The 10,447-nt window shown below is 39.1% G+C and overlaps 1 pseudogene; it reads left to right on the top strand.

Annotated features, from left to right (window-relative positions):
* Nucleotides 1–954: 954 nt before the first annotated feature.
* Nucleotides 955–2,144, top strand: LOC148584530 (class V chitinase pseudogene; annotated as a pseudogene).
* Nucleotides 2,145–10,447: the final 8,303 nt, after the last annotated feature.

Raw genomic sequence — 10,447 nt, 5'->3', positions numbered from 1 at the left:
TTTTTTTTTTAATTTTATTAGCAAGGTTTTGTTGTAATTACCTTCAGAGTTGTATTGAGGTTTAAATTGTGGCTGATCATATCATTGTATTACTTCCGTATTCTGCTATTTCTTGTTCTTTGGTAGGTATTTAGGTAAGTCTTTCCCACTTAACTTCTAGTTAGTTGGTGTGTGAAATTCAGCTTGTAACTCTCCATTAATTAAGGTGATTATTTTTGTTTATTAATTATGGTGCATACATGTGCTACAAATTAATCGATGATCCCCTTAGGTTTCTTTATATGGTAAATAGGTCTTTGGAGGTGTGTCTATTTTAATAATTAGTTTAATTAAATTTCGATAGCATTACATGCTTCCCCGTGGAGCCTTCACATATTGAATCCCTATAATTAACCGGAGACATATATATTGGAGTTTTCATGTATTGAATCGTTGTTAATGGAAGTATTAGTGGGCTAGCTAGCTGACTTTTTTTGTTGACATATCCACACAAGAGAAGGAGGATGGGGGATTCGAACTAGTGACCTCCGTTTCATTAGGCGTGATCCACAGCCGATTGAGCTACCCTTAAAGACACTGGCTAGTTGACTTAGTACCACTCATACAATAAGCCAACTTAATTTGAATCCCTATTATTTTTATTTATTTATTATTATTATTATTTTTTTTTTTTGTGTGTCAGAGGTCGAAATTCATAACGTACGTTTTGGCTGTATATGCACGTGGTTGGAGTATTATAATTAATCATCTTGATCAGCAAAACTTGATGGAATCCAAATTAATAATAATAGCCCACATGCACATGCACATGCACATGCATGCATAAAAATATTAGTATAAATAGCATGAAGGTGCAATGGAGAAAAATCACTTGAGCGAGCCAATTTCTTCTTCTCTCTCAAATACCTACTTAATTACCAATCATAATCATTCATCAAGATCATCAAGATCAAGATGACTAGCAGCACTGATGTGAATGCCGGATACTGGTACTGGAACGGTGAGTTGCAGCCGGAGAACATTGATTTCAGCCTTTTCACCCATCTTTTTGCTGCCTTTGCTGGTGTCAATGACACCTACCAACTCAGCTTTCCAACCAATCAGCTTCGAACCTTCGCCAAAACCGTGAAGAACAACTCTGATATTAAAGCCATTTTATCCATCAGTGGAGACACTGATCCTTCCATTTTTGACACAATCGCTAGCGATTCTGATTACCTTAAAACATTCATACATTCCTCCATTGATGTAGCCAGGGAATTTGACTACGATGGCCTTAGCCTCCACTGGCAGTATCCCAACACGACCGATCAGATGACCAACCTTGCCACACTCCTCAAAGAGTTGCGAGCTGCCGTGGACAAAGACGCTCATGATCGCCCTGGCGAAGCCAAGCTGCTTCTAACCGCAGCCGTCTATTACTCCCCACAGTATACGTTGACGTCCGTTACTTATCCCATTCAGGCTATCTCAGATAGCTTGGACTGGATCAACATAATGGCCTATGACTTGTATACCCCTCTCCCTGATTCCTCACCCAATTCTACTGCGCCGCCTGCTCCATTGCACTATCCAACGGGCTCTGAACTATTTATTAACGTGGATGCCGGCATCCGTGCTTGGATTGATGCAGGCGTGCTGGCCAACAAATTAGTCCTCGGCCTTCCATTTTATGGCCGCAGTTGGCTTCTGAAAAATGCTGATGACCAAAAAATATCCTCAGATGCTAATGGACCTGCGACTGAAGTAAGTGACCCCATACTTTATTCCCAAATCCACGATTTTATAAAAGACAACGGTGGCGAAGAAGTGATCAATTACTCCTATGTCACGCAGTATGGCCATGTTGGGACGACCTGGATTGGTTATGATGGTAAGGATAGCATCTTTGATAAGGTTATATATGCCAAGCAAATGGAATTGCTTGGTTACTTTGCATGGCATGTGGGCGGCGACGACACTGACTGGGCTCTTTCAAACCAAGGTAATTATTTTATTACTATAATCATATTTCTCTTTCGATTTCTAGTCTTCCATATATATATATATATATATATATAAACTTCTCTTTGGATTTCTACTCTTTCAAACCTAATTTTTACTCTTAATATATTTTCACAGCTTCCCAAGCATGGAACAAATGAGGCCAATCATCACATATCTATGTTGTCCACAAATTAATAAGGTCAATCATCAGTCAGTACTTTTGTACGCGCGTTGTAAGGCGAATTATCAGTTGTGTTGTTTTGTTTCCTGGCCTCCATGCATACTGTTTGGCATTGGCGGTAATTAATTTGTACTGTTTCTTTCTGTAATCTGATCGGATGTACGCTCCATCTGTTTTTTTTTTTTTTTTTTTTGTTATAATAAAATGCCATTATTCGATCACATTTCTTGTTTATTTCTTAATTAAAATCCATTTCAGTACTTGAAACTTGAAACCGTCAATAAATTAATATGAACCTCTTTTTATGCCTAATATACGTACACTTCATAAAATTACGCTTAAGAAAGAGGAAATATATATATATATATATATATATATATATATATATATTTGAAAGTGATGGATTATCCAAATTAATTAAATATAAAATTTATGGAGGACAAAGGAGTAATCCTCTGATTGTCAATTAATGTTGTGCAAATATGGACACTAATGGTGCCACATGAAAGCAATGAAGAGAGAAAAAATTTTCGACCTTGTCTCGGTGTTTGAGAGAAAAGGAATATATATATATATATTTTAACGGAAATATGAGGATTTTATTGATTAAAGATTACGAGCATAAAGCTCTTACATAGCAAAGCAAAAATCCCTTACAGCACAAAGCATAAACCTCTACAAAAATCATAGTCACATGCCATGAGGTTACAAAGTCATAGATACAAACAAAAATTATTATAATCAGGTGCTATTTATGACTTCAATCTTCCGCTAATCCATGTACAAATATAGTTAAAAAGCAGATCTGCTCCGAGCATATTAAATCTAAGACATGAGTAGCCAAATTTCTTAAAAAAATTAATTTAATCCGGCCGTGAGAGATAACCCCTCACACCTAATTATTCATCCTCACTTATGAGGGCAGATCTAAAGAGAAAAAACCTTTTATTCAAAATAAAAAATACAAACAAACAACCAGCAAGCAGCAGCAGCGGCCGGGGGAGGTGAATGACACAACACGGTGGAAGGTGGACGGACACATAGCAAAGAGGTCAAAGTTGCTGATTTGGTCAGAGAATACCTACAAACATACCAAAAAAAAAAAAAAAAAGGTAGGGTAGGAGCGTGGAGTAGAAGGGGAATGAGGGAGGAGGAGGGAGCAGATCTGCTCCCTCCTCCTCTCAAAACTATTTTCTGAGAGAAAATCAATATTAATAGGAGACAATAGTTAACAGTATAAAGACTATATATATATATATAATAATAACAATAATAATAAAAATAGAATTTGCCTCTCAAGTTTCTAGAAAAGTAACGCCAGAATCCAGATCGGAGGCTGCCGATCTATTGCCCTGTAGAAAGTACGCACCACTAGGAGAGCCCACGCACCGCCACACACCGCCACAACTTTCTGTGGAATTTTGAACTGCCGCACTCGCCATTTCTGGCCACCACGCGCCGCCCCTGAGTCGTTTTTAGAAACGAATCTCGGATTCGTGATCGGAGGCTGCCAATCTATTGAACCAATTGAAGCACGGGCATCAAGGAGCCACCATGCGCCGCCACCCTTGTAAGTTGTCTTTTGAGCTCACCTGTTTACACTACAATCGGCCACACTAGATTATTTCTTTTTTTTTGGGCTCACAGACTTGTAATAAACTCAGCCACACCAGATCTCAGCCCTTTTAACCAAGCCTATATTCCTTATTATACACTCAGCCACACCAGATCCTAACCCTTAAAAACAAGCTCATATCCCCTATCATACACTCGGCCACACCAGATTTGATCCTCTCACCAGGCTTACAGAACCTATCCTACACTCAACCACACCAGATTATATTCCAAAAAAAAAAAAAAAATGGCCGTACCTACTACCACTCTCCCAAGCATCGAAGATATTACCCAACCTATCCCTATTATTCTCGATGGCTCCAATTACTCGGCTTGGTCTCAAAATATGAGTAGGTGGCTCAAAGGACATTGTCTTTGAGAGTATGTTTCTGGTGAAGAACCTAAATCTCTTGCTAGAAAAGAGGAACCTGTTGCGGCTTTCTCTACCTGCCTCCGCACATGAAAAAGTATCCATTACAAGATTATCTCTTGGTTCTCCAACACTTGTGTTGTCTCCATTAGCATGACATTTGGCAATCTTGACAATGCCAAAGATGTCTTGGACATGTTAGCTCAGTGCCACAGCACTACCGATCTTGCTCAGTGGTTTCAGATTGTGACCAAGCTTCATCACATGCGTTAGGAGTCAGGTTAGAGTATTACTGATTTTTATTCACAAATGACTTGTCTTTGGAATCAATTAGCACTATGTGAGCCTAAGTGGAGGGATAAGGTTGATGCCTCTGAGTACATCGCTTTTAGCGATAGCATGCGCCTAGTCGAGTTTCTTGCGGCAATTCGAGATGAGTTTGAGCATACTCGAGCTTCTCTTCTTCACCGCTCACCACTGCCATCCTTGGAAAGTGCTCTTAGTGAACTCGTTTCAGAAGAGACCCGATTCTCCACAATGAAGTTACACACCTATGAGATGGTCATGGGCACTCCATCCCGCAATACGCATGCCCCTAATTCTATTCATATTGGGTCTTCCTCATCCAATCGGAATATCCAATGCCACTATTGTCAGAAATTTGGCCACAGGTATAGTGAATGCAGCAAAAGGCTTTCTCGTGCGAATCATCGAGCTCCTAGTCATAAGGCTACTACGGTCACTCATACTGATACATCAGATATGTCTTATACCGATGTTGCACCCCAACCCAGTACCATTTCTCTTGCAGAAATCGAAGCTCTCATTCATCAGGTTTTATCTAAGTCCAATCTTAATACCGCCATGTTCACCACACCAGGTAATTCCTCTTGGTATATTAATTCTGCTTGTTGTAATCACATGACACCGAATTCTTCCATACTTTCTGCAAAATCTGTGTTACCTAGGCCTACCACCATTTACATTGCTAATGGTTCCCATCTTGATGTTAGTCACGTGGGGTCTGTTTCTACTCATCAACTATCTATGTTTGATATATACTTGGTGCCTAATCTCTTGTTAAATCTTTTATCTGTTTGTCAACTTTGTGAACTTGGCTTAGAACTGCACTTTTCTAACCGAGGTTGTGATGTGTAGGATCCACAGACGGGACAACTAATTGGGACCACCCGTAAGATTGGACGTCTGTTTGAGCTTTCATCACTCCATCTTCCTCCTGCTGTGTCTGCTACCACTCCATCTCGGTCTCCCTCTACCACCCTCAATTTATGGCACTCTCATTTAGGACATGCATCTATTTCTCGTATTCGTTCTTTAGATACAGTGGTTAGTTAGGGTCTGTTGAGTCCAAGTCATTTGATTGTGTTGCGTGTTAACTTGGAAACAAAGTGCTTTACTTTTCAATAATAGTGCATCTGTTTCTTCTGCTCCTTTTGATTTGGTGCATTCTGATGTATGGGGCCCTGCGCATATTCCCACCATGGGTGGATCCCGCTATTTTGTAATTTTTGTGGATGATTATTCTCAATACACATGGCTTATCTTTTACAAAATTGGTCTGAACTTTTGAAAATTTACTCTGAATTTCAACGAATGGTTCAAAGCCAATTTTCTCGAAACATAAAAATTTTTTCGTTCTGATAATGCCATGGAATATCGTGAATCTACCTTCCTTACTACCCTCAAACAAAATGGCACTCTTTCCTATCACTCATGCCCAAATACTTCTCAAGAAAATGGTCGTGCTGAACGTAAACACAGGCACATCTTAGACACTGTTAGGGCTTTGCTCCTATCTACTTTTATCCCTGAACACTTTTGGGGAGAAGCCGCTCTTACCGCTGTTTATACCATTAATAGGGTCCCATCGCCCACTACATTAAATAGGTCCCCCTATGAACTCCTGTATGGTTCTCCTCCTGATTACCAATCCCTCCGCATCTTTGGTTGCATCTATTTCGTGCTTCTTCTACCCCATGAACGAACAAAATTAGAACCTCGTTTTCGCCTATGTTGTTTTCTTGGGTATGGCATTGAACACAAAGGATATCGTTGTTATGATCCTATTTCCAAACGACTCCACATCTCGCGGCACGTCACCCTTTGGGAACATAAGTTCTTTAGTGATATGGAGTCTTTTCCTACTAGTCCCTCTAGTTCTTCTCCTATCTTCACTAATGTCTCGTTTGATTTGCTCCCCGACACTACTGATCTTGATGCAGGGATGACAAGCTCTCCGGACGACATCCAGACGGTCGACGCCAATGACTCTGCCCCGCCTGTTGATCCATCTACTCTTGAGCCAGCTCTCTCTGTCCCTCGTCGTTCTAATCGGGTAACATCTCTTCCTTCCCATCTTCATGATTATCACTGTTATTCTGCTTTTGCTACTCTATATGAACCTTACTCCTTCCGTGAGGCTCATACTAACCCTCTTTGGCAAAATACTATGTCTCAAGAACTTAATGCTCTTTCCAAAACCCATACTTGAAACTTAGTTGATTTACCTCCAGGCAAAACTGCGGTAGGGTGCAAGTGGGTATACAAGATTAAGATAAAATATGATGGGTCTATTGAGCGATACAAGGCATGTCTTGTGGCAAAGGGGTTCAATCAGGAGTATGGTATTGATTATGAGGAGACTTTTGCACCGGTGGCTCGCCTTACTTCTGTTTGATCCCTCCTTGCTATGGCTTCTGTGCGTCGTTGGGATCTTTTTCAAATGGATGTGAAAAACGCATTTCTCAATGGTGATCTTAGTGAAAAAGTTTATATGCAGCCTCCGCCTGGGTACAATCATCCGCCACACAAGGTTTGCCGACTTCACCGGGCATTGTATGGTCTTAAACAGGCTCCACGGGCTTGTTTTGCCAAATTCAGTTCCACTATTGAGCAAATTGGGTTTGTTTCTAGCTCCTATGACTCTGCTCTTTTTATCCAGCGATCTGATGCTGGTCTCATTCTACTCTTACTATATGTTGATGATATGATTATTATTGGAGATGATACTATCGGTATTTGTAAGCTACAACAGTTTTAACAATTTGAGATGAAGGATTTAGGTTTTCTCAGCTACTTTCTTGGATTGGAAGTGTCTTCTGATCTAAATGGTTACTATCTCTCTCAAGCAAAATATGCTTCAGATCTCCTCTCACGAGCTAGCCTTACCGATTGCAAAATTGTTGATAGCCCTCTAGAGACAAATGTCAAACTTCATGCCATTAATGATGAGCTACTTTCTGATGCCACTCTCTATCAACAGTTAGTTGGAAGTCTCATCTACCTTACGATGATAGGACAGGATCTTGCCTATGCAGTCCATCTTGTTAGTCAGTTTATGACCGCGCCACGCTCAATTCATTATGCGGTTGTTCTTCGCATCCTTCGCTGCGTGAAGGGCACTTTGTTTTATGGTTTGCATTTCTCTTCTCACTCAGACTTACATGTGTATTCAGATGCTGATTGGGCAGGTGATCCCACTAATCGTCGTTCCACCACGGGTTATTGTTTCTTACTTGGTGATTCTCTCGTCTCTTGGCGTAGCAAGAAACAATCTGTTGTTGCCCGCTCTAGCACTAAAGCTGAGTATCGTGCTCTTGTTGACACCACTTCTGAGATCCTCTGGCTCCGTTGGCTCCTACATGATATGAGTGTTTCTCAGACCTCCAGTTCTCCAATCTTTTGTGACAATCACAGTGCGATTCAGATTGCGCATAATGATGTATTTCATGAACGTACTAAACACATTGAAATTGACTGTCATTTTGTGTGCCATCATCTTTTGTAGGGGACTCTCCGTCTCTGTCCTATTGCTTCCACTAATCAGTTGGTCAATGTGTTCACCAAAGCAAATCCACCTGGATGGTTTCGTGATCTTATTTCCAAACTCAAGTTGGCATCTACATTACCACCTTGAGTTTGTGTGGGGGGGGGGGGGGGGGGGTGTTAGAATATATAATATATTCTGAATATATTTTGATATTCACCATAATTGTTGATTTGATATATTTTTCCTATATATATATTATTCTGCAATATTGTACATTAATTTCATGATTGTATTTCCCAGTTTATCTTGCCTTATACAACTATAAATAGGCCTCTTTATATACAGTTCAATATACACTGAAATATAATATTCAGTTTCATCCCTATATTCTCTAGTTTATTTTAACACCTCCATTGACGGAGCCAGGGAATTTGACTACGATGGCCTTAGCCTCAACTGGCAGTGTATATCCCAACGCGACCGATCAGATGACCAACCTTGCTACACTCCTCATAGAGTGGCAAGCTGCCGTGGAGGAAGAGGCTGCTCAGAGCCCTGACAAAGCCAAGCTAGTTCTAACAGCAGCTGTCTTTTACACCTCTGAGTATACGCCTTCAGTTAATTATCCCATTCAGGCTATCTTAGATAGCTTGGACTGGATCAACGTAATGGCCTATGACTTATAATAAACATCGGTGCCGTAGAAGGGATCGATCCCTCCTACGTCACACACTATTGCTATGTCGACAAGGATTGGATTGGCTATGATGTTAAGTATAGCATCTTTGATAAGTCTAGATATGGCATGCAAAAGGGATTGCTTGGATACTTTGCATGGCATGTGGCCAACGACGACAATGCCTGGACTCTTTCAAACCAAGGTAATTTATAATTAATTACCTACTTTATTATATATATATATACTAGTTCTATATATTATCCAGATCCAATAAGGGCCAGTCATCAGTATTTGTGTACGCATTGCAAGGCCAATTTATTATCTGCAGTTGTGTTGTTTTGTTTCCTTGATACTGTCTGCCAGTATCCTAGCTAGCCTGTTGTTTTTGCAATTTGAACGGATCCATCGATCTGTTATTTGGAATAAAAAGTCATTAATAAAGATATCTTGTTTTTTTTTTTTTTTTTCAGTTTGGACGAAAACTCTGTCTTTCTCATATGACATTCATGCATTACATCTTATTATGTTATATATAGTGGTACGTCACTTAAAATTAAAATTATGTGCCAACATATGTTCTAATTTGTCACTTATTATTTAATTAATATTTTAACACTTCCCTTTAATAAGAAATTAAGGCTCAAGGCATGAATGAAATATTTAATTAAAAAGAAAGGTAAATGATACTATTGTACGCATTAGGGAATGGGATTTATAGTAGAGGTCGTTAGGGATGCACAAACCCTATCAAGAGGGAGTTAAGGGCTCGAACAAACCATACGGAAAACTTAAAAAAAAAAAAATACAAAATTAAAAAAATACGGAAATCATTTGTTTTTTTATATGGGTTTTATTAAATTCTTTTGTAACATATTCGGTATATGGTAATATATACTATTAAAACTTAAAAAAAAAATACAAAATTAAAAAAAAAAAAGACCTATATATCTCATATATGCTGCTACGTTGTAGGATATTTATTTTCCCAGAGTCACTTTTCTGTGGTCTTTAGTAAACGTCTTTTATGGCATTTTCTTTTTGACGAATCTCAGTCTGTAGCCGCCATGCGTTTTTCCACTCAAAATCTCTTCCAAGCCTTCATCGTGGCTTCATCTATGAAAATTTATCCCAAATTCATGCTAGCGATTTATACTAGAGGTCATTGGAATGTTTAGTAATTTAAGCATTCTAATCAAATAATTAATAGTTATATGTATAATCAATAATTAATGTTGCATGTTGTGGTTACATCCCTCCTAAATACGTTAAACGAGGTTTATACTCTATCAAATATGATGTTTATAGCTTTGGAGTTCTACTCCTACGCATCATAAGCGGGAAGAAGAATGCATGTTATTATGGTGCAAATGAAAATTTAAACCTCCTAGACTACGTAAGTTGGTTTAATAATGCTTTTGTCTTTTGTCCTTTTTTTAAGTTCTGTGTTTTATGAACAGCAAAATTGACATCATGGTTTCATTTCTCTCAGGCATATGAGCTGTGGAAATCATGCAAAGGCATGGAGTCTATGGATCCATCTCAGGATGATACACTTTCATCATGTAAACTAATCCGATGCTTGCAAATAGCTCTTTTGTGCGTTCAGAAAAATGCAGCTGATAGGCCATCCATATTGGAGGTTTCTTCAATGCTAAAACGTGAAACTGCTGCTTTGACAATTCCTAAAGTGCCTGTTTTTTCTACAAAAAGAAACAAAGATGAGGAAAATAAATCTGGTTTGCCGCTAGAAATTTTTTCTATTAATGATACAACAATCTCCCAATTTGTAGCCCGATAACTAAGCATGCATGGATGCCTTTCTGGAAT

The sequence above is a fragment of the Corylus avellana genome, chromosome 7, assembly GCF_965113065.1.
Source record: "Corylus avellana chromosome 7, dhCorAvel1.hap1.2, whole genome shotgun sequence".
NCBI lineage: Eukaryota > Viridiplantae > Streptophyta > Magnoliopsida > Fagales > Betulaceae > Corylus > Corylus avellana.
The sequence above is the reverse complement of the archived record's forward strand: the minus strand, read 5'-3'. Positions and strand labels throughout refer to the sequence as shown.